This window comes from Taudactylus pleione, unplaced genomic scaffold (assembly GCF_031769625.1).
Source record: "Taudactylus pleione unplaced genomic scaffold, aTauple2 ptg000497l, whole genome shotgun sequence".
Taxonomy (NCBI): Eukaryota; Metazoa; Chordata; class Amphibia; order Anura; family Myobatrachidae; genus Taudactylus; species Taudactylus pleione.
Genome location: NW_028284899.1, coordinates 1,382,393 through 1,405,350, shown reverse-complemented (window position 1 = coordinate 1,405,350; position 22,958 = coordinate 1,382,393). Strand labels below are relative to the sequence as shown.

The window sequence follows — 22,958 nt, the reverse complement described above, 5'->3', positions numbered from 1 at the left end:
TTTCCGAATTAACTACATTTGTTCCAAAAACTCTTTAGCACAATCTTCCTTGAACTAAAAATACATCCATGGAGCAAAGATATGTATTTCTTATCTTGGGAAATCTATACAACAGTGCAAATAGTACAATTTCACTTGAAAATCATAGCCAAATTGAACATTTTTGACTAAAGATCATCAATTGATTGTTAGTCATTTGTTGTGTGAATTATAGGTAGCTAAAAAGCGCTAGTAGTGTAGGGGTATCATGCAAGATTCCCATTCTTGCGACCTGGGTTCGAGTCCCAGCTAGCGCATAAAAGTGTGTCTTTTGAATTCTATAAAATCTGTTAAATTAATATATAATTAATCTGTATAAAAAACATAGCTTTATTGCTTTTCTCAGAGATAGTCCTTGAAGATGTCTCAATTCACAAAATTCTTAAAAAGCATAGAGGTAACATTTTCTCTACACAGGTAAAAAAAATGTACCAGTGATACAGACACTAAAGAGTTAAAGCTTTAATTGTGAAGTCAATTATATTTCTTAATTTTTTACATCTGCTCCACAATGTCATTATCAAATCTTTCCTTGAAAAAAAATGCATCCAAAGATTAAATATATGTATTTCTTATTGTGGGATACTTATAAGGCAGTGGAGATAGTACAACTTCACTTGAAAAACACAGTCACATTGCACAATTTTCACTAGAGATTAACAATTGATTGTAAGACTTCTTTTATGTGAATGTAGTTCTTTAAGAATGTGCTAGTGTAGGGGTATCATGCAAGATTATCATTCGTGCGACCTTGGTTTGAGACCTGGCTAGTGCATAATGTGTCTTTTGAATCCTATGAAATGTTTCAAATTAATATATATTGAATCTCACTAAAAACACTGCAATATTGCATTTCTCAGAGATTAGCATCCAAGATGTCTCTATTCACCAAATTCTTAAAAAGCATAGAAGTAACACTTCCTCTCCACAGGTAAAAAAATTGTGCTACTGACACAAACACTAAAGTCCCAAAGCTGCTATTGTAAAGGCAATTACATTTCCGAATTATTTATATTTGCTCCAAAAACTCTTTAGCACAATCTTCCTTGAACTAAAAATACATCCATGGAGCAAATGTATGTACTTCTTATCTTGGGAAATCTATACTACAGTGCAAATAGAACAATTTCACTTGAAAATCATAGCCAAATTGAACATTTTTGACTAAAGATTATCAATTGATTGTTAGTCATTTGTTGTGTGAATTAAAGCTTTCTAAAGAGCGCTAGTAGTGTAGGGGTATCATGCAAGATTCCCATTCTTGCGACCCGGGTTCGAGTCCCGGCTAGCGCATGAAAATGTGTTTTTTGAATCCTAGGACATTTTTCAAATTAATATATATTGAATCTCATTAAAAACATTACAATATTGCATTTCTCAAAGATGAGCCTCAAAGATGTCTCTATTCACCAAATTCTTAAAAAGCATAATAGTAACATTTCCTCTCCACAGGTAAAAAAAATGTGCTACTGACACAAACACTAAAGACCCAAAGCTGCTATTGTAAAGGCAATTACATTTCCGAATTATTTATGTTTGTTCCACAAACTCTTTAGCACAATCTTCCTTGAACTAAAAATACATCCATGGAGCAAAGATATGTATTTCTTATCTTGGGAAATCTATACAACAATGCAAATAGTACAATTTCACTTGAAAATCATAGCCAAATTGAACATTTTTGACTAAAGATCATCAATTGATTGTTAGTCATTTGTTGTGTGAATTATAGGTAGCTAAAAAGCGCTAGTAGTGTAGGGGTATCATGCAAGATTCCCATTCTTGCGACCTGGGTTCGAGTCCCAGCTAGCACATAAAAGTGTGTCTTTTGAATTCTATAAAATCTGTTAAATTAATATATAATTAATCTGTATAAAAAACATAGCTTTATTGCTTTTCTCAGAGATAGTCCTTGAAGATGTCTCAATTCACAAAATTCTTAAAAAGCATAGAGGTAACATTTTCTCTCCACAGGTAAAAAAAATGTACCAGTGATACAAACACTAAAGAGTTAAAGCTTTAATTGTGAAGTCAATTATATTTCTTAATTTTTTACATCTGCTCCACAATGTCATTATCAAATCTTTCCTTGAAAAAATATACATCCAAAGAGTAAATATATGTATTTCTTATTGTGGGAAACTTATAAGGCAGTGGAGATAGTTCAGCTTCACTTGAAAAACACAGTCACATTGCACAATTTTCACTAGAGATTAACAATTGATTGCAAGACTTCTTTTATGTGAATGTAGTTCTTTAAGAATGTGCTAGTGTAGGGGTATCATGCAAGATTATCATTCATGTGACCTTGGTTTGAGACCCGGCTAGTGCATAATGTGTCTTTTGAATCCTATGAAATGTTTCAAATTAATATATATTGAATCTCACTAAAAACACTGCAATATTGCATTTCTCAGAGATTAGCATCCAAGATGTCTCTATTCACCAAATTCTTAAAAAGCATAGAAGTAACACTTCCTCTCCACAGGTAAAAAAATTGTGCTACTGACACAAACACTACAGTCCCAAAGCTGCTATTGTAAAGGCAATTACATTTCCGAATTATTTATATTTGCTCCAAAAACTCTTTAGCATAATCTTCCTTTAACTAAAAATACATCCATGGAGCAAATGTGTGTACTTATTATCTTGGGAAATCTATACTACAGTGCAAATAGAACAATTTCACTTGAAAATCATAGCCAAATTGAACATTTTTGACTAAAGATTATCAATTGATTGTTAGTCATTTGTTGTGTGAATTAAAGCTTTCTAAAGAGCGCTAGTAGTGTAGGGGTATCATGCAAGATTCCCATTCTTGCGACCCGGGTTCGAGTCCCGGCTAGCGCATGAAAATGTGTTTTTTGAATCCTAGGACATTTTTCAAATTAATATATATTGAATCTCATTAAAAACATTACAATATTGCATTTCTCAAAGATGAGCCTCAAAGATGTCTCTATTCACCAAATTCTTAAAAAGCATAATAGTAACATTTCCTCTCCACAGGTAAAAAAAATGTGCTACTGACACAAACACTAAAGACCCAAAGCTGCTATTGTAAAGGCAATTACATTTCCGAATTATTTATGTTTGTTCCACAAACTCTTTAGCACAATCTTCCTTGAACTAAAAATACATCCATGGAGCAAAGATATGTATTTCTTATCTTGGGAAATCTATACAACAATGCAAATAGTACAATTTCACTTGAAAATCATAGCCAAATTGAACATTTTTGACTAAAGATCATCAATTGATTGTTAGTCATTTGTTGTGTGAATTATAGGTAGCTAAAAAGCGCTAGTAGTGTAGGGGTATCATGCAAGATTCCCATTCTTGCGACCTGGGTTCGAGTCCCAGCTAGCACATAAAAGTGTGTCTTTTGAATTCTATAAAATCTGTTAAATTAATATATAATTAATCTGTATAAAAAACATAGCTTTATTGCTTTTCTCAGAGATAGTCCTTGAAGATGTCTCAATTCACAAAATTCTTAAAAAGCATAGAGGTAACATTTTCTCTCCACAGGTAAAAAAAATGTACCAGTGATACAAACACTAAAGAGTTAAAGCTTTAATTGTGAAGTCAATTATATTTCTTAATTTTTTACATCTGCTCCACAATGTCATTATCAAATCTTTCCTTGAAAAAATATACATCCAAAGAGTAAATATATGTATTTCTTATTGTGGGAAACTTATAAGGCAGTGGAGATAGTTCAGCTTCACTTGAAAAACACAGTCACATTGCACAATTTTCACTAGAGATTAACAATTGATTGCAAGACTTCTTTTATGTGAATGTAGTTCTTTAAGAATGTGCTAGTGTAGGGGTATCATGCAAGATTATCATTCATGTGACCTTGGTTTGAGACCCGGCTAGTGCATAATGTGTCTTTTGAATCCTATGAAATGTTTCAAATTAATATATATTGAATCTCACTAAAAACACTGCAATATTGCATTTCTCAGAGATTAGCATCCAAGATGTCTCTATTCACCAAATTCTTAAAAAGCATAGAAGTAACACTTCCTCTCCACAGGTAAAAAAATTGTGCTACTGACACAAACACTACAGTCCCAAAGCTGCTATTGTAAAGGCAATTACATTTCCGAATTATTTATATTTGCTCCAAAAACTCTTTAGCATAATCTTCCTTTAACTAAAAATACATCCATGGAGCAAATGTGTGTACTTATTATCTTGGGAAATCTATACTACAGTGCAAATAGAACAATTTCACTTGAAAATCATAGCCAATTTGAACATTTTTGACTAAAGATTATCAATTGATTGTTAGTCATTTGTTGTGTGAATTAAAGGTTTCTAAAGAGCGCTAGTAGTGTAGGGGTATCATGCAAGATTCCCATTCTTGCGACCCGGGTTTGAGTCCCGGCTAGCGCATAAAAATGTGTTTTTTGAATCCTATGACATTTTTCAAATTAATATATATTGAATCTCACTAAAAACATTACAATATTGCATTTCTCAAAGATGAGCCTCTAAGATGTCTCTATTCTCCAAATTCTTGAAAAGCATAATAGTAACATTTCCTCTCCACAGGTAAAAAAAAAGTGCTACGGACACAAACACTAAAGACCCAAAGTTTCTATTGTAAAGGCAATTACATTTCCGAATTAACTACATTTGTTCCAAAAACTCTTTAGCACAATCTTCCTTGAACTAAAAATACATCCATGGAGCAAAGATATGTATTTCTTATCTTGGGAAATCTATACAACAGTGCAAATAGTACAATTTCACTTGAAAATCATAGCCAAATTGAACATTTTTGACTAAAGATCATCAATTGATTGTTAGTCATTTGTTGTGTGAATTATAGGTAGCTAAAAAGTGCTAGTAAAGTAGGGATAACATGCAAGATTCCCATTCTTGCGACCTGGGTTCGAGTCCCAGCTAGCACATAAAAGTGTGTCTTTTGAATTCTATAAAATCTGTTAAATTAATATATAATTAATCTGTATAAAAAACATAGCTTTATTGCTTTTCTCAGAGATAGTCCTTGAAGATGTCTCAATTCACAAAATTCTTAAAAAGCATAGAGGTAACATTTTCTCTCCACAGGTAAAAAAAAATGTACCAGTGATACAAACACTAAAGAGTTAAAGCTTTAATTGTGAAGTCAATTATATTTCTTAATTTTTTAAATCTGCTCCACAATGTCATTATCAAATCTTTCCATAAAAAAAAATACATCCAAAGAGTAAATATATGTATTTCTTATTGTGGGAAACTTATAAGGCAGTGGAGATAGTACAACTTCACTTGAAAAACACAGTCACATTGCACAATTTTCACTAGAGATTAACAATTGATTGCAAGACTTCTTTTATGTGAATGTAGTTCTTTAAGAATGTGCTAGTGTAGGGGTATCATGCAAGATTATCATTTGTGCGACCTTGGTTTGAGACCCGGCTAGTGCATAATGTGTCTTTTGAATCCTATGAAATGTTTCAAATTAATATATATTGAATCTCACTAAAAACACTGCAATATTGCATTTCTCAGAGATTAGCATCCAAGATGTCTCTATTCACCAAATTCTTAAAAAGCATAGAAGTAACACTTCCTCTCCACAGGCAAAAAAAATTGTGCTACTGGCACAAACACTAAAGTCCCAAAGCTGCTATTGTAAAGGCAATAACATTTCCGAATTATTTATATTTGCTCCACTAACTCTTTAGCACAATCTTCCTTGAACTAAAAATACATCCATGGAGCAAATGTATGTACTTCTTATCTTGGGAAATCTATACTACAGTGCAAATAGAACAATTTCACTTGAAAATCATAGCCAAATTGAACATTTTTGACTAAAGATTATCAATTGATTGTTAGTCATTTGTTGTGTGAATTAAAGGTTTCTAAAGAGCGCTAGTAGTGTAGGGGTATCATGCAAGATTCCCATTCTTGCGACCCGGGTTCGAGTCCCGGTTAGCGCATGAAAATGTGTTTTTTGAATCCTATGACATTTTTCAAATTAATATATATTGAATCTCACTAAAAACATTACAATATTGCATTTATCAAAGATGAGTCTCCAAGATGTCTCTATTCACCAAATTCTTAAAAAGCATAATAGTAACATTTCCTCTCCACAGGTAAAAAAAAAGTGCTACGGACACAAACACTAAAGACCCAAAGCTGCTATTGTAAAGGCAATTACATTTCCGAATTAACTACATTTGTTCCACAAACTCTTTAGTACAATCTTCCTTGAACTAAACATACATCCATGGAGCAAAGATATGTATTTCTTATCTTGGGAAATCTATACAACAGTGCAAATAGTACAATTTCACTTGAAAATCATAGCCAAATTGAAAATTTTTGACTAAAGATCATCAATTGATTGTTAGTCATTTGTTGTGTGAATTATAGGTAGCTAAAAAGTGCTAGTAAAGTAGGGGTAACATGCAAGATTCCCATTCTTGCGACCTGGGTTCGAGTCCCAGCTAGCACATAAAAGTGTGTCTTTTGAATTCTATAAAACCTGTTAAATTAATATATAATTAATCTGTATAAAAAACATAGCTTTATTGCTTTTCTCAGAGATAGTCCTTGAAGATGTCTCAATTCACAAAATTCTTAAAAAGCATAGAGGTAACATTTTCTCTCCACAGGTAAAAAAAAATTTCCAGTGATACAAACACTAAAGAGTTAAAGCTTTAATTGTGAAGTCAATTATATTTCTTAATTTTTTAAATCTGCTCCACAATGTCATTATCAAATCTCTCCATAAAAAAAAATACATCCAAAGAGTAAATATATGTATTTCTTATTGTGGGAAACTTATAAGGCAGTGGAGATAGTACAACTTCACTTGAAAAACACAGTCACATTGCACAATTTTCACTAGAGATTAACAATTGATTGCAAGACTTCTTTTATGTGAATGTAGTTCTTTAAGAATGTGCTAGTGTAGGGGTATCATGCAAGATTATCATTCGTGTGACCTTGGTTTGAGACCCGGCTAGTGCATAATGTGTCTTTTGAATCCTATGAAATGTTTCAAATTAATATATATTGAATCTCACTAAAAACACTGCAATATTGCATTTCTCAGAGATTAGCATCCAAGATGTCTCTATTCACCAAATTCTTAAAAAGCATAGAAGTAACACTTCCTCTCCACAGGTAAAAAAATTGTGCTACTGACACAAACACTACAGTCCCAAAGCTGCTATTGTAAAGGCAATTACATTTCCGAATTATTTATATTTGCTCCAAAAACTCTTTAGCATAATCTTCCTTTAACTAAAAATACATCCATGGAGCAAATGTGTGTACTTATTATCTTGGGAAATCTATACTACAGTGCAAATAGAACAATTTCACTTGAAAATCATAGCCAATTTGAACATTTTTGACTAAAGATTATCAATTGATTGTTAGTCATTTGTTGTGTGAATTAAAGGTTTCTAAAGAGCGCTAGTAGTGTAGGGGTATCATGCAAGATTCCCATTCTTGTGACCCGGGTTTGAGTCCCGGCTAGCGCATAAAAATGTGTTTTTTGAATCCTATGACATTTTTCAAATTAATATATATTGAATCTCACTAAAAACATTACAATATTGCATTTCTCAAAGATGAGCCTCTAAGATGTCTCTATTCTCCAAATTCTTGAAAAGCATAATAGTAACATTTCCTCTCCACAGGTAAAAAAAAAGTGCTACGGACACAAACACTAAAGACCCAAAGTTTCTATTGTAAAGGCAATTACATTTCCGAATTAACTACATTTGTTCCAAAAACTCTTTAGCACAATCTTCCTTGAACTAAAAATACATCCATGGAGCAAAGATATGTATTTCTTATCTTGGGAAATCTATACAACAGTGCAAATAGTACAATTTCACTTGAAAATCATAGCCAAATTGAACATTTTTGACTAAAGATCATCAATTGATTGTTAGTCATTTGTTGTGTGAATTATAGGTAGCTAAAAAGTGCTAGTAAAGTAGGGATAACATGCAAGATTCCCATTCTTGCGACCTGGGTTCGAGTCCCAGCTAGCACATAAAAGTGTGTCTTTTGAATTCTATAAAATCTGTTAAATTAATATATAATTAATCTGTATAAAAAACATAGCTTTATTGCTTTTCTCAGAGATAGTCCTTGAAGATGTCTCAATTCACAAAATTCTTAAAAAGCATAGAGGTAACATTTTCTCTCCACAGGTAAAAAAAAATGTACCAGTGATACAAACACTAAAGAGTTAAAGCTTTAATTGTGAAGTCAATTATATTTCTTAATTTTTTAAATCTGCTCCACAATGTCATTATCAAATCTTTCCATAAAAAAAAATACATCCAAAGAGTAAATATATGTATTTCTTATTGTGGGAAACTTATAAGGCAGTGGAGATAGTACAACTTCACTTGAAAAACACAGTCACATTGCACAATTTTCACTAGAGATTAACAATTGATTGCAAGACTTCTTTTATGTGAATGTAGTTCTTTAAGAATGTGCTAGTGTAGGGGTATCATGCAAGATTATCATTTGTGCGACCTTGGTTTGAGACCCGGCTAGTGCATAATGTGTCTTTTGAATCCTATGAAATGTTTCAAATTAATATATATTGAATCTCACTAAAAACACTGCAATATTGCATTTCTCAGAGATTAGCATCCAAGATGTCTCTATTCACCAAATTCTTAAAAAGCATAGAAGTAACACTTCCTCTCCACAGGCAAAAAAAATTGTGCTACTGGCACAAACACTAAAGTCCCAAAGCTGCTATTGTAAAGGCAATAACATTTCCGAATTATTTATATTTGCTCCACTAACTCTTTAGCACAATCTTCCTTGAACTAAAAATACATCCATGGAGCAAATGTATGTACTTCTTATCTTGGGAAATCTATACTACAGTGCAAATAGAACAATTTCACTTGAAAATCATAGCCAAATTGAACATTTTTGACTAAAGATTATCAATTGATTGTTAGTCATTTGTTGTGTGAATTAAAGGTTTCTAAAGAGCGCTAGTAGTGTAGGGGTATCATGCAAGATTCCCATTCTTGCGACCCGGGTTCAAGTCCCGGTTAGCGCATGAAAATGTGTTTTTTGAATCCTATGACATTTTTCAAATTAATATATATTGAATCTCACTAAAAACATTACAATATTGCATTTATCAAAGATGAGTCTCCAAGATGTCTCTATTCACCAAATTCTTAAAAAGCATAATAGTAACATTTCCTCTCCACAGGTAAAAAAAAAGTGCTACGGACACAAACACTAAAGACCCAAAGCTGCTATTGTAAAGGCAATTACATTTCCGAATTAACTACATTTGTTCCACAAACTCTTTAGCACAATCTTCCTTGAACTAAACATACATCCATGGAGCAAAGATATGTATTTCTTATCTTGGGAAATCTATACAACAGTGCAAATAGTACAATTTCACTTGAAAATCATAGCCAAATTGAAAATTTTTGACTAAAGATCATCAATTGATTGTTAGTCATTTGTTGTGTGAATTATAGGTAGCTAAAAAGTGCTAGTAAAGTAGGGGTAACATGCAAGATTCCCATTCTTGCGACCTGGGTTCGAGTCCCAGCTAGCACATAAAAGTGTGTCTTTTGAATTCTATAAAACCTGTTAAATTAATATATAATTAATCTGTATAAAAAACATAGCTTTATTGCTTTTCTCAGAGATAGTCCTTGAAGATGTCTCAATTCACAAAATTCTTAAAAAGCATAGAGGTAACATTTTCTCTCCACAGGTAAAAAAAAATTTCCAGTGATACAAACACTAAAGAGTTAAAGCTTTAATTGTGAAGTCAATTATATTTCTTAATTTTTTAAATCTGCTCCACAATGTCATTATCAAATCTCTCCATAAAAAAAAATACATCCAAAGAGTAAATATATGTATTTCTTATTGTGGGAAACTTATAAGGCAGTGGAGATAGTACAACTTCACTTGAAAAACACAGTCACATTGCACAATTTTCACTAGAGATTAACAATTGATTGCAAGACTTCTTTTATGTGAATGTAGTTCTTTAAGAATGTGCTAGTGTAGGGGTATCATGCAAGATTATCATTCGTGTGACCTTGGTTTGAGACCCGGCTAGTGCATAATGTGTCTTTTGAATCCTATGAAATGTTTCAAATTAATATATATTGAATCTCACTAAAAACACTGCAATATTGCATTTCTCAGAGATTAGCATCCAAGATGTCTCTATTCACCAAATTCTTAAAAAGCATAGAAGTAACACTTCCTCTCCACAGGTAAAAAAATTGTGCTACTGACACAAACACTACAGTCCCAAAGCTGCTATTGTAAAGGCAATTACATTTCCGAATTATTTATATTTGCTCCAAAAACTCTTTAGCATAATCTTCCTTTAACTAAAAATACATCCATGGAGCAAATGTGTGTACTTATTATCTTGGGAAATCTATACTACAGTGCAAATAGAACAATTTCACTTGAAAATCATAGCCAATTTGAACATTTTTGACTAAAGATTATCAATTGATTGTTAGTCATTTGTTGTGTGAATTAAAGGTTTCTAAAGAGCGCTAGTAGTGTAGGGGTATCATGCAAGATTCCCATTCTTGCGACCCGGGTTTGAGTCCCGGCTAGCGCATAAAAATGTGTTTTTTGAATCCTATGACATTTTTCAAATTAATATATATTGAATCTCACTAAAAACATTACAATATTGCATTTCTCAAAGATGAGCCTCTAAGATGTCTCTATTCTCCAAATTCTTGAAAAGCATAATAGTAACATTTCCTCTCCACAGGTAAAAAAAAAGTGCTACGGACACAAACACTAAAGACCCAAAGTTTCTATTGTAAAGGCAATTACATTTCCGAATTAACTACATTTGTTCCAAAAACTCTTTAGCACAATCTTCCTTGAACTAAAAATACATCCATGGAGCAAAGATATGTATTTCTTATCTTGGGAAATCTATACAACAGTGCAAATAGTACAATTTCACTTGAAAATCATAGCCAAATTGAACATTTTTGACTAAAGATCATCAATTGATTGTTAGTCATTTGTTGTGTGAATTATAGGTAGCTAAAAAGTGCTAGTAAAGTAGGGATAACATGCAAGATTCCCATTCTTGCGACCTGGGTTCGAGTCCCAGCTAGCACATAAAAGTGTGTCTTTTGAATTCTATAAAATCTGTTAAATTAATATATAATTAATCTGTATAAAAAACATAGCTTTATTGCTTTTCTCAGAGATAGTCCTTGAAGATGTCTCAATTCACAAAATTCTTAAAAAGCATAGAGGTAACATTTTCTCTCCACAGGTAAAAAAAAATGTACCAGTGATACAAACACTAAAGAGTTAAAGCTTTAATTGTGAAGTCAATTATATTTCTTAATTTTTTAAATCTGCTCCACAATGTCATTATCAAATCTTTCCATAAAAAAAAATACATCCAAAGAGTAAATATATGTATTTCTTATTGTGGGAAACTTATAAGGCAGTGGAGATAGTACAACTTCACTTGAAAAACACAGTCACATTGCACAATTTTCACTAGAGATTAACAATTGATTGCAAGACTTCTTTTATGTGAATGTAGTTCTTTAAGAATGTGCTAGTGTAGGGGTATCATGCAAGATTATCATTTGTGCGACCTTGGTTTGAGACCCGGCTAGTGCATAATGTGTCTTTTGAATCCTATGAAATGTTTCAAATTAATATATATTGAATCTCACTAAAAACACTGCAATATTGCATTTCTCAGAGATTAGCATCCAAGATGTCTCTATTCACCAAATTCTTAAAAAGCATAGAAGTAACACTTCCTCTCCACAGGCAAAAAAAATTGTGCTACTGGCACAAACACTAAAGTCCCAAAGCTGCTATTGTAAAGGCAATAACATTTCCGAATTATTTATATTTGCTCCACTAACTCTTTAGCACAATCTTCCTTGAACTAAAAATACATCCATGGAGCAAATGTATGTACTTCTTATCTTGGGAAATCTATACTACAGTGCAAATAGAACAATTTCACTTGAAAATCATAGCCAAATTGAACATTTTTGACTAAAGATTATCAATTGATTGTTAGTCATTTGTTGTGTGAATTAAAGGTTTCTAAAGAGCGCTAGTAGTGTAGGGGTATCATGCAAGATTCCCATTCTTGCGACCCGGGTTCGAGTCCCGGTTAGCGCATGAAAATGTGTTTTTTGAATCCTATGACATTTTTCAAATTAATATATATTGAATCTCACTAAAAACATTACAATATTGCATTTATCAAAGATGAGTCTCCAAGATGTCTCTATTCACCAAATTCTTAAAAAGCATAATAGTAACATTTCCTCTCCACAGGTAAAAAAAAAGTGCTACGGACACAAACACTAAAGACCCAAAGCTGCTATTGTAAAGGCAATTACATTTCCGAATTAACTACATTTGTTCCACAAACTCTTTAGCACAATCTTCCTTGAACTAAACATACATCCATGGAGCAAAGATATGTATTTCTTATCTTGGGAAATCTATACAACAGTGCAAATAGTACAATTTCACTTGAAAATCATAGCCAAATTGAACATTTTTGACTAAAGATCATCAATTGATTGTTAGTCATTTGTTGTGTGAATTATAGGTAGCTAAAAAGTGCTAGTAAAGTAGGGGTAACATGCAAGATTCCCATTCTTGCGACCTGGGTTCGAGTCCCAGCTAGCACATAAAAGTGTGTCTTTTGAATTCTATAAAACCTGTTAAATTAATATATAATTAATCTGTATAAAAAACATAGCTTTATTGCTTTTCTCAGAGATAGTCCTTGAAGATGTCTCAATTCACAAAATTCTTAAAAAGCATAGAGGTAACATTTTCTCTCCACAGGTAAAAAAAAATTTCCAGTGATACAAACACTAAAGAGTTAAAGCTTTAATTGTGAAGTCAATTATATTTCTTAATTTTTTAAATCTGCTCCACAATGTCATTATCAAATCTCTCCATAAAAAAAAATACATCCAAAGAGTAAATATATGTATTTCTTATTGTGGGAAACTTATAAGGCAGTGGAGATAGTACAACTTCACTTGAAAAACACAGTCACATTGCACAATTTTCACTAGAGATTAACAATTGATTGCAAGACTTCTTTTATGTGAATGTAGTTCTTTAAGAATGTGCTAGTGTAGGGGTATCATGCAAGATTATCATTCGTGCGACCTTGGTTTGAGACCCGGCTAGTGCATAATGTGTCTTTTGAATCCTATGAAATGTTTCAAATTAATATATATTGAATCTCACTAAAAACACTGCAATATTGCATTTCTCAGAGATTAGCATCCAAGATGTCTCTATTCACCAAATTCTTAAAAAGCATAGGAGTAACACTTCCTCTCCACAGGCAAAAAAAATTGTGCTACTGGCACAAACACTAAAGTCCCAAAGCTGCTATTGTAAAGGCAATAACATTTCCGAATTATTTATATTTGCTCCACTAACTCTTTAGCACAATCTTCCTTGAACTAAAAATACATCCATGGAGAAAATGTATGTACTTCTTATCTTGGGAAATCTATACAACAGTGCAAATAGTACAATTTCACTTGAAAATCATAGCCAAATTGCACATTTTTGACTAAAGATTATCAATTGATTGTTAGTCATTTGTTATGTGAATTAAAAGTTTCTAAAGAGCGCTAGTAGTGTAGGGGTATCATGCAAGATTCCCATTCTTGGGACCCAGGTAGAGTCCCGGCTAGCGCATGAAAATGTGTTTTTTGAATCCTATGACATTTTTCAAATTAATATATATTGAATCTCACTAAAAACATTACAATATTGCATTTCTCAAAGATGAGCCACCAAGATGTCTCTATTCACCAAATTCTTAAAAAGCATAATAGTAACTTTTCCTCTCCACAGGTAAAAAAAAAGTGCTACGGACACAAACACTAAAGACCCAAAGCTGCTATTGTAAAGGCAATTACATTTCCGAATTAACTACATTTGTTCCAAAAACTCTTTAGCACAATCTTCCTTGAACTAAAAATACATCCATGGAGCAAAGATATGTATTTCTTATCTTGGGAAATCTATACAACAGTGCAAATAGTACAATTTCACTTGAAAATCATAGCCAAATTGAACATTTTTGACTAAAGATCATCAATTGATTGTTAGTCATTTGTTGTGTGAATTATAGGTAGCTAAAAAGCGCTAGTAGTGTAGGGGTATCATGCAAGATTCCCATTCTTGCGACCTGGGTTCGAGTCCCAGCTAGCGCATAAAAGTGTGTCTTTTGAATTCTATAAAATCTGTTAAATTAATATATAATTAATCTGTATAAAAAACATAGCTTTATTGCTTTTCTCAGAGATAGTCCTTGAAGATGTCTCAATTCACAAAATTCTTAAAAAGCATAGAGGTAACATTTTCTCTCCACAGGTAAAAAAAAATGTACCAGTGATACAAACACTAAAGAGTTAAAGCTTTAATTGTGAAGTCAATTATATTTCTTAATTTTTTAAATCTGCTCCACAATGTCATTATCAAATCTTTCCATAAAAAAAAATACATCCAAAGAGTAAATATATGTATTTCTTATTGTGGGAAACTTATAAGGCAGTGGAGATAGTACAACTTCACTTGAAAAACACAGTCACATTGCACAATTTTCACTAGAGATTAACAATTGATTGCAAGACTTCTTTTATGTGAATGTAGTTCTTTAAGAATGTGCTAGTGTAGGGGTATCATGCAAGATTATCATTTGTGCGACCTTGGTTTGAGACCCGGCTAGTGCATAATGTGTCTTTTGAATCCTATGAAATGTTTCAAATTAATATATATTGAATCTCACTAAAAACACTGCAATATTGCATTTCTCAGAGATTAGCATCCAAGATGTCTCTATTCACCAAATTCTTAAAAAGCATAGAAGTAACACTTCCTCTCCACAGGCAAAAAACATTGTGCTACTGGCACAAACACTAAAGTCCCAAAGCTGCTATTGTAAAGGCAATAACATTTCCGAATTATTTATATTTGCTCCACTAACTCTTTAGCACAATCTTCCTTGAACTAAAAATACATCCATGGAGCAAATGTATGTACTTCTTATCTTGGGAAATCTATACTACAGTGCAAATAGAACAATTTCACTTGAAAATCATAGCCAAATTGAACATTTTTGACTAAAGATTATCAATTGATTGTTAGTCATTTGTTGTGTGAATTAAAGGTTTCTAAAGAGCGCTAGTAGTGTAGGGGTATCATGCAAGATTCCCATTCTTGCGACCCGGGTTCAAGTCCCGGTTAGCGCATGAAAATGTGTTTTTTGAATCCTATGACATTTTTCAAATTAATATATATTGAATCTCACTAAAAACATTACAATATTGCATTTATCAAAGATGAGTCTCCAAGATGTCTCTATTCACCAAATTCTTAAAAAGCATAATAGTAACATTTCCTCTCCACAGGTAAAAAAAAAGTGCTACGGACACAAACACTAAAGACCCAAAGCTGCTATTGTAAAGGCAATTACATTTCCGAATTAACTACATTTGTTCCACAAACTCTTTAGCACAATCTTCCTTGAACTAAACATACATCCATGGAGCAAAGATATGTATTTCTTATCTTGGGAAATCTATACAACAGTGCAAATAGTACAATTTCACTTGAAAATCATAGCCAAATTGAAAATTTTTGACTAAAGATCATCAATTGATTGTTAGTCATTTGTTGTGTGAATTATAGGTAGCTAAAAAGTGCTAGTAAAGTAGGGGTAACATGCAAGATTCCCATTCTTGCGACCTGGGTTCGAGTCCCAGCTAGCACATAAAAGTGTGTCTTTTGAATTCTATAAAACCTGTTAAATTAATATATAATTAATCTGTATAAAAAACATAGCTTTATTGCTTTTCTCAGAGATAGTCCTTGAAGATGTCTCAATTCACAAAATTCTTAAAAAGCATAGAGGTAACATTTTCTCTCCACAGGTAAAAAAAAATTTCCAGTGATACAAACACTAAAGAGTTAAAGCTTTAATTGTGAAGTCAATTATATTTCTTAATTTTTTAAATCTGCTCCACAATGTCATTATCAAATCTCTCCATAAAAAAAAATACATCCAAAGAGTAAATATATGTATTTCTTATTGTGGGAAACTTATAAGGCAGTGGAGATAGTACAACTTCACTTGAAAAACACAGTCACATTGCACAATTTTCACTAGAGATTAACAATTGATTGCAAGACTTCTTTTATGTGAATGTAGTTCTTTAAGAATGTGCTAGTGTAGGGGTATCATGCAAGATTATCATTCGTGTGACCTTGGTTTGAGACCCGGCTAGTGCATAATGTGTCTTTTGAATCCTATGAAATGTTTCAAATTAATATATATTGAATCTCACTAAAAACACTGCAATATTGCATTTCTCAGAGATTAGCATCCAAGATGTCTCTATTCACCAAATTCTTAAAAAGCATAGAAGTAACACTTCCTCTCCACAGGTAAAAAAATTGTGCTACTGACACAAACACTACAGTCCCAAAGCTGCTATTGTAAAGGCAATTACATTTCCGAATTATTTATATTTGCTCCAAAAACTCTTTAGCATAATCTTCCTTTAACTAAAAATACATCCATGGAGCAAATGTGTGTACTTATTATCTTGGGAAATCTATACTACAGTGCAAATAGAACAATTTCACTTGAAAATCATAGCCAATTTGAACATTTTTGACTAAAGATTATCAATTGATTGTTAGTCATTTGTTGTGTGAATTAAAGGTTTCTAAAGAGCGCTAGTAGTGTAGGGGTATCATGCAAGATTCCCATTCTTGCGACCCGGGTTTGAGTCCCGGCTAGCGCATAAAAATGTGTTTTTTGAATCCTATGACATTTTTCAAATTAATATATATTGAATCTCACTAAAAACATTACAATATTGCATTTCTCAAAGATGAGCCTCTAAGATGTCTCTATTCTCCAAATTCTTGAAAAGCATAATAGTAACATTTCCTCTCCACAGGTAAAAAAAAAGTGCTACGGACACAAACACTAAAGACCCAAAGTTTCTATTGTAAAGGCAATTACATTTCCGAATTAACTACATTTGTTCCAAAAACTCTTTAGCACAATCTTCCTTGAACTAAAAATACATCCATGGAGCAAAGATATGTATTTCTTATCTTGGGAAATCTATACAACAGTGCAAATAGTACAATTTCACTTGAAAATCATAGCCAAATTGAACATTTTTGACTAAAGATCATCAATTGATTGTTAGTCATTTGTTGTGTGAATTATAGGTAGCTAAAAAGTGCTAGTAAAGTAGGGATAACATGCAAGATTCCCATTCTTGCGACCTGGGTTCGAGTCCCAGCTAGCACATAAAAGTGTGTCTTTTGAATTCTATAAAATCTGTTAAATTAATATATAATTAATCTGTATAAAAAACATAGCTTTATTGCTTTTCTCAGAGATAGTCCTTGAAGATGTCTCAATTCACAAAATTCTTAAAAAGCATAGAGGTAACATTTTCTCTCCACAGGTAAAAAAAAATGTACCAGTGATACAAACACTAAAGAGTTAAAGCTTTAATTGTGAAGTCAATTATATTTCTTAATTTTTTAAATCTGCTCCACAATGTCATTATCAAATCTTTCCATAAAAAAAAATACATCCAAAGAGTAAATATATGTATTTCTTATTGTGGGAAACTTATAAGGCAGTGGAGATAGTACAACTTCACTTGAAAAACACAGTCACATTGCACAATTTTCACTAGAGATTAACAATTGATTGCAAGACTTCTTTTATGTGAATGTAGTTCTTTAAGAATGTGCTAGTGTAGGGGTATCATGCAAGATTATCATTTGTGCGACCTTGGTTTGAGACCCGGCTAGTGCATAATGTGTCTTTTGAATCCTATGAAATGTTTCAAATTAATATATATTGAATCTCACTAAAAACACTGCAATATTGCATTTCTCAGAGATTAGCATCCAAGATGTCTCTATTCACCAAATTCTTAAAAAGCATAGAAGTAACACTTCCTCTCCACAGGCAAAAAAAATTGTGCTACTGGCACAAACACTAAAGTCCCAAAGCTGCTATTGTAAAGGCAATAACATTTCCGAATTATTTATATTTGCTCCACTAACTCTTTAGCACAATCTTCCTTGAACTAAAAATACATCCATGGAGCAAATGTATGTACTTCTTATCTTGGGAAATCTATACTACAGTGCAAATAGAACAATTTCACTTGAAAATCATAGCCAAATTGAACATTTTTGACTAAAGATTATCAATTGATTGTTAGTCATTTGTTGTGTGAATTAAAGGTTTCTAAAGAGCGCTAGTAGTGTAGGGGTATCATGCAAGATTCCCATTCTTACGACCCGGGTTCGAGTCCCGGTTAGCGCATGAAAATGTGTTTTTTGAATCCTATGACATTTTTCAAATTAATATATATTGAATCTCACTAAAAACATTACAATATTGCATTTATCAAAGATGAGTCTCCAAGATGTCTCTATTCACCAAATTCTTAAAAAGCATAATAGTAACATTTCCTCTCCACAGGTAAAAAAAAAGTGCTACGGACACAAACACTAAAGACCCAAAGCTGCTATTGTAAAGGCAATTACATTTCCGAATTAACTACATTTGTTCCACAAACTCTTTAGCACAATCTTCCTTGAACTAAACATACATCCATGGAGCAAAGATATGTATTTCTTATCTTGGGAAATCTATACAACAGTGCAAATAGTACAATTTCACTTGAAAATCATAGCCAAATTGAACATTTTTGACTAAAGATCATCAATTGATTGTTAGTCATTTGTTGTGTGAATTATAGGTAGCTAAAAAGTGCTAGTAAAGTAGGGGTAACATGCAAGATTCCCATTCTTGCGACCTGGGTTCGAGTCCCAGCTAGCACATAAAAGTGTGTCTTTTGAATTCTATAAAACCTGTTAAATTAATATATAATTAATCTGTATAAAAAACATAGCTTTATTGCTTTTCTCAGAGATAGTCCTTGAAGATGTCTCAATTCACAAAATTCTTAAAAAGCATAGAGGTAACATTTTCTCTCCACAGGTAAAAAAAAATTTCCAGTGATACAAACACTAAAGAGTTAAAGCTTTAATTGTGAAGTCAATTATATTTCTTAATTTTTTACATCTGCTCCACAATGTCATTATCAAATCTTTCCTTGAAAAAAAATACATCCAAAGAGTAAATATATGTATTTCTTATTGTGGGAAACTTATAAGGCAGTGGAGATAGTACAACTTCACTTGAAAAACACAGTCACATTGCACAATTTTCACTAGAGATTAACAATTGATTGTAAGACTTCTTTTATGTGAATGTAGTTCTTTAAGAATGTGCTAGTGTAGGGGTATCATGCAAGATTATCATTCGTGCGACCTTGGTTTGAGACCCGGCTAGTGCATAATGTGTCTTTTGAATCCTATGAAATGTTTCAAATTAATATATATTGAATCTCACTAAAAACACTGCAATATTGCATTTCTCAGAGATTAGCATCCAAGATGTCTCTATTCACCAAATTCTTAAAAAGCATAGGAGTAACACTTCCTCTCCACAGGCAAAAAAAATTGTGCTACTGGCACAAACACTAAAGTCCCAAAGCTGCTATTGTAAAGGCAATTACATTTCCGAATTATTTATATTTGCTCCACTAACTCTTTAGCACAATCTTCCTTGAACTAAAAATACATCCATGGAGAAAATGTATGTACTTCTTATCTTGGGAAATCTATACAACAGTGCAAATAGTACAATTTCACTTGAAAATCATAGCCAAATTGCACATTTTTGACTAAAGATTATCAATTGATTGTTAGTCATTTGTTATGTGAATTAAAAGTTTCTAAAGAGCGCTAGTAGTGTAGGGGTATCATGCAAGATTCCCATTCTTGGGACCCAGGTAGAGTCCCGGCTAGCGCATGAAAATGTGTTTTTTGAATCCTATGACATTTTTCAAATTAATATATATTGAATCTCACTAAAAACATTACAATATTGCATTTCTCAAAGATGAGCCACCAAGATGTCTCTATTCACCAAATTCTTAAAAAGCATAATAGTAACTTTTCCTCTCCACAGGTAAAAAAAAAGTGCTACGGACACAAACACTAAAGACCCAAAGCTGCTATTGTAAAGGCAATTACATTTCCGAATTAACTACATTTGTTCCAAAAACTCTTTAGCACAATCTTCCTTGAACTAAAAATACATCCATGGAGCAAAGATATGTATTTCTTATCTTGGGAAATCTATACAACAGTGCAAATAGTACAATTTCACTTGAAAATCATAGCCAAATTGAACATTTTTGACTAAAGATCATCAATTGATTGTTAGTCATTTGTTGTGTGAATTATAGGTAGCTAAAAAGCGCTAGTAGTGTAGGGGTATCATGCAAGATTCCCATTCTTGCGACCTGGGTTCGAGTCCCAGCTAGCGCATAAAAGTGTGTCTTTTGAATTCTATAAAATCTGTTAAATTAATATATAATTAATCTGTATAAAAAACATAGCTTTATTGCTTTTCTCAGAGATAGTCCTTGAAGATGTCTCAATTCACAAAATTCTTAAAAAGCATAGAGGTAACATTTTCTCTCCACAGGTAAAAAAAATGTACCAGTGATACAAACACTAAAGAGTTAAAGCTTTAATTGTGAAGTCAATTATATTTCTTAATTTTTTACATCTGCTCCACAATGTCATTATCAAATCTTTCCTTGAAAAAAAATACATCCAAAGAGTAAATATATGTATTTCTTATTGTGGGAAACTTATAAGGCAGTGGAGATAGTACAACTTCACTTGAAAAACACAGTCACATTGCACAATTTTCACTAGAGATTAACAATTGATTGTAAGACTTCTTTTATGTGAATGTAGTTCTTTAAGAATGTGCTAGTGTAGGGGTATCATGCAAGATTATCATTCGTGCGACCTTGGTTTGAGACCTGGCTAGTGCATAATGTGTCTTTTGAATCCTATGAAATGTTTCAAATTAATATATATTGAATCTCACTAAAAACACTGCAATATTGCATTTCTCAGAGATTAGCATCCAAGATGTCTCTATTCACCAAATTCTTAAAAAGCATAGAAGTAACACTTCCTCTCCACAGGTAAAAAAATTGTGCTACTGACACAAACACTAAAGTCCCAAAGCTGCTATTGTAAAGGCAATAACATTTCCGAATTATTTATATTTGCTCCACTAACTCTTTAGCACAATCTTCCTTGAACTAAAAATACATCCATGGAGAAAATGTATGTACTTCTTATCTTGGGAAATCTATACAACAGTGCAAATAGTACAATTTCACTTGAAAATCATAGCCAAATTGCACATTTTTGACTAAAGATTATCAATTGATTGTTAGTCATTTGTTATGTGAATTAAAAGTTTCTAAAGAGCGCTAGTAGTGTAGGGGTATCATGCAAGATTCCCATTCTTGGGACCCGGTTAGAGTCCCGGCTAGCGCATGAAAATTTGTTTTTTGAATCCTATGACATTTTTCAAATTAATATATATTGAATCTCACTAAAAACATTACAATATTGCATTTCTCAAAGATGAGCCTCCAAGATGTCTCTATTCACCAAATACTTAAAAAGCATAATAGTAACATTTCCTCTCCACAGGTAAAAAAAAAGTGCTACGGACACAAACACTAAAGACCCAAAGCTGCTATTGTAAAGGCAATTACATTTCCGAATTAACTACATTTGTTCCAAAAACTCTTTAGCACAATCTTCCTTGAACTAAAAATACATCCATGGAGCAAAGATATGTATTTCTTATCTTGGGAAATCTATGCAACAGTGCAAATAGTACAATTTCACTTGAAAATCATAGCCAAATTGAACATTTTTGACTAAAGATCATCAATTGATTGTTAGTCATTTGTTGTGTGAATTATAGGTAGCTAAAAAGCGCTAGTAGTCTAGGGGTATCATGCAAGATTCCCATTCTTGCGACCTGGGTTCGAGTCCCAGCTAGCACATAAAAGTGTGTCTTTTGAATTCTATAAAATCTGTTAAATTAATATATAATTAATCTGTATAAAAAACATAGCTTTATTGCTTTTCTCAGAGATAGTCCTTGAAGATGTCTCAATTCACAAAATTCTTAAAAAGCATAGAGGTAACATTTTCTCTACACAGGTAAAAAAACTGTACCAGTGATACAGACACTAAAGAGTTAAAGCTTTAATTGTGAAGTCAATTATATTTCTTAATTTTTTACATCTGCTCCACAATGTCATTATCAAATCTTTCCTTGAAAAAAAATGCATCCAAAGATTAAATATATGTATTTCTTATTGTGGGAAACTTATAAGGCAGTGGAGATAGTACAACTTCACTTGAAAAACACAGTCACATTGCACAATTTTCACTAGAGATTAACAATTGATTGTAAGACTTCTTTTATGTGAATGTAGTTCTTTAAGAATGTGCTAGTGTAGGGGTATCATGCAAGATTATCATTCGTGCGACCTTGGTTTGAGACCTGGCTAGTGCATAATGTGTCTTTTGAATCCTAGGACATTTTTCAAATTAATATATATTGAATCTCATTAAAAACATTACAATATTGCATTTCTCAAAGATGAGCCTCAAAGATGTCTCTATTCACCAAATTCTTAAAAAGCATAATAGTAACATTTCCTCTCCACAGGTAAAAAAAATGTGCTACTGACACAAACACTAAAGACCCAAAGCTGCTATTGTAAAGGCAATTACATTTCCGAATTATTTATGTTTGTTCCACAAACTCTTTAGCACAATCTTCCTTGAACTAAAAATACATCCATGGAGCAAAGATATGTATTTCTTATCTTGGGAAATCTATACAACAG

General features: G+C 32.2%; 16 non-coding genes across 16 annotated transcripts; all 16 read left to right on the top strand.

Annotated features, from left to right (window-relative positions):
• The first annotated feature begins 225 nt into the window (after window positions 1–225).
• Window positions 226–296, top strand: TRNAG-CCC (transfer RNA glycine (anticodon CCC)). The gene has a single exon. It is a non-coding gene; the product is annotated as a tRNA-Gly (tRNA).
• A 965-nt stretch (window positions 297–1,261) lies between these two features.
• TRNAG-CCC (transfer RNA glycine (anticodon CCC)) lies at window positions 1,262–1,332 on the top strand. The gene has a single exon. It is a non-coding gene; the product is annotated as a tRNA-Gly (tRNA).
• A 450-nt stretch (window positions 1,333–1,782) lies between these two features.
• Window positions 1,783–1,853, top strand: TRNAG-CCC (transfer RNA glycine (anticodon CCC)). The gene has a single exon. It is a non-coding gene; the product is annotated as a tRNA-Gly (tRNA).
• A 965-nt stretch (window positions 1,854–2,818) lies between these two features.
• TRNAG-CCC (transfer RNA glycine (anticodon CCC)) lies at window positions 2,819–2,889 on the top strand. Its single transcript has one exon. It is a non-coding gene; the product is annotated as a tRNA-Gly (tRNA).
• A 450-nt stretch (window positions 2,890–3,339) lies between these two features.
• TRNAG-CCC (transfer RNA glycine (anticodon CCC)) lies at window positions 3,340–3,410 on the top strand. Its single transcript has one exon. It is a non-coding gene; the product is annotated as a tRNA-Gly (tRNA).
• A 965-nt stretch (window positions 3,411–4,375) lies between these two features.
• On the top strand, window positions 4,376–4,446 carry TRNAG-CCC (transfer RNA glycine (anticodon CCC)). The gene has a single exon. It is a non-coding gene; the product is annotated as a tRNA-Gly (tRNA).
• A 1,488-nt stretch (window positions 4,447–5,934) lies between these two features.
• On the top strand, window positions 5,935–6,005 carry TRNAG-CCC (transfer RNA glycine (anticodon CCC)). Its single transcript has one exon. It is a non-coding gene; the product is annotated as a tRNA-Gly (tRNA).
• Window positions 6,006–7,491: 1,486 nt separating this feature from the next.
• On the top strand, window positions 7,492–7,562 carry TRNAG-CCC (transfer RNA glycine (anticodon CCC)). Its single transcript has one exon. It is a non-coding gene; the product is annotated as a tRNA-Gly (tRNA).
• A 1,488-nt stretch (window positions 7,563–9,050) lies between these two features.
• TRNAG-CCC (transfer RNA glycine (anticodon CCC)) lies at window positions 9,051–9,121 on the top strand. Its single transcript has one exon. It is a non-coding gene; the product is annotated as a tRNA-Gly (tRNA).
• A 1,486-nt stretch (window positions 9,122–10,607) lies between these two features.
• TRNAG-CCC (transfer RNA glycine (anticodon CCC)) lies at window positions 10,608–10,678 on the top strand. The gene has a single exon. It is a non-coding gene; the product is annotated as a tRNA-Gly (tRNA).
• Window positions 10,679–12,166: 1,488 nt separating this feature from the next.
• On the top strand, window positions 12,167–12,237 carry TRNAG-CCC (transfer RNA glycine (anticodon CCC)). The gene has a single exon. It is a non-coding gene; the product is annotated as a tRNA-Gly (tRNA).
• Window positions 12,238–14,244: 2,007 nt separating this feature from the next.
• On the top strand, window positions 14,245–14,315 carry TRNAG-CCC (transfer RNA glycine (anticodon CCC)). The gene has a single exon. It is a non-coding gene; the product is annotated as a tRNA-Gly (tRNA).
• Window positions 14,316–15,282: 967 nt separating this feature from the next.
• On the top strand, window positions 15,283–15,353 carry TRNAG-CCC (transfer RNA glycine (anticodon CCC)). Its single transcript has one exon. It is a non-coding gene; the product is annotated as a tRNA-Gly (tRNA).
• Window positions 15,354–16,839: 1,486 nt separating this feature from the next.
• Window positions 16,840–16,910, top strand: TRNAG-CCC (transfer RNA glycine (anticodon CCC)). Its single transcript has one exon. It is a non-coding gene; the product is annotated as a tRNA-Gly (tRNA).
• Window positions 16,911–18,398: 1,488 nt separating this feature from the next.
• TRNAG-CCC (transfer RNA glycine (anticodon CCC)) lies at window positions 18,399–18,469 on the top strand. Its single transcript has one exon. It is a non-coding gene; the product is annotated as a tRNA-Gly (tRNA).
• A 2,007-nt stretch (window positions 18,470–20,476) lies between these two features.
• Window positions 20,477–20,547, top strand: TRNAG-CCC (transfer RNA glycine (anticodon CCC)). The gene has a single exon. It is a non-coding gene; the product is annotated as a tRNA-Gly (tRNA).
• The last annotated feature ends 2,411 nt before the right edge of the window (window positions 20,548–22,958 follow it).